This window comes from Meleagris gallopavo, chromosome 23, assembly GCF_000146605.3.
Source record: "Meleagris gallopavo isolate NT-WF06-2002-E0010 breed Aviagen turkey brand Nicholas breeding stock chromosome 23, Turkey_5.1, whole genome shotgun sequence".
NCBI lineage: Eukaryota > Metazoa > Chordata > Aves > Galliformes > Phasianidae > Meleagris > Meleagris gallopavo.
In genome coordinates, this window is record NC_015033.2 from 660391 (window position 1) to 661728 (window position 1338).

Here is a 1338-nt window from a genome sequence, read left to right on the forward strand (position 1 = left end):
GCAGGGCTGCGCGGAGCGGGGGCGGGGGTGCCGGCACCGGAGCTGTGAGATCCGAGGAGAGAACAGGACGTGCACCAGCTTGGCGTCCTCTGCGCTGCCCCAGAGAAGCAGACAGAGCCAGGACGATGTGCCGGCACCCAGCGCCGCCGCCAGAATCCCACGGGGCTCAGCTGAGCTCCAGGCGCAGCACCGCATCTCGGCACCCCAAGACGCCGGGTTACCTCCGTGCCACCCCGCGTGGCACCGGGACCGAGGGCTGCTTCGGCCCCGAGCCTTCCTCCTGGCACCAGCACACAACGCGTGCCTCTGTCTTTGCACCAAGAGCTCCCGGTGAGCGCTAAGAGGTGCCCTGCTGGCAGTGGTTGCTGCTTTTTAATTAATTGGCTTTTGCTTTTTTTGCCATCTTGGAAAGCTCCTCCCCAGAATGTGTGCTTTGGAGGTGAAGGGGAAACACCTGCATAAGCCTGGCTCTATTACAGTAGAGCTGACCCTGCCCAGGTTTAGCAGCAGAACCAGAGGCCAGGAGAGCAGCAAGGACTGCTGTTTCAGAAGCGTGCAGCTCGCAGTTGGCATTGGGATGGGAAAGCAGGAACCCACTCTCTGTGCCGCATGCAGGACATGGGATGGCAGCTTGGAAAAACAAGGAGTCCCAAAATAGCCCGAAATTCAGCCTTGTTGTGCTTGTAATCACACTCGGAAGGTGAAAAGCCAACGGGGCTCTGTGCGCAGACGCGGCCCCAGCAGTGCCACGGCCGCCGGGACTGAAGGCACCGCAGTCAGCACAGCCAGAAAATCGTCCTCTGTTCTGCAAACCCAGCTTGTGGGCGTGCTGCCCGGCGCAAGGAAACACGAGGAGAAGCCAATGCCGAGAATTACCGGGAGCACCAAACGCTGAGAGCCCCTCACCGCACCGCACCACTCCCGGCACGGCAGGAAACCGCGCGCGGCCCTTCCAGACACGGGGCTGCACTTTGCTCTGCGCCGTGGGGCTGCAGCGCGGGGCGCGGGCACGGCGGGATGAAACACCAAAGGAAACCCACGGCTCTCGTGCACCTCCACGTGCGGCGGCGAGCAGCGGCGTTCTTGTGAGCCGGCGGGGGAATCGCCGCATACATGCATGTGTAATTCCTCGGCAATATGCGTACTTTCTACACACACGAATTTCAGCTGTTTTGGCGCTCGCCCACGGCGCGGCGGCGCGGTTCACAGCAGCGCGTTTCCAAGAGCCAGCGGCAATCTGGCCCCGCTTGCTCGAGGTGTGCGGCGCGGGGCCGTGCGGGGCGGCTCGAGGTACGGCAACGGAAGGGCAGAAAGGAGGATTTTGTCGGCGCTGCCGCC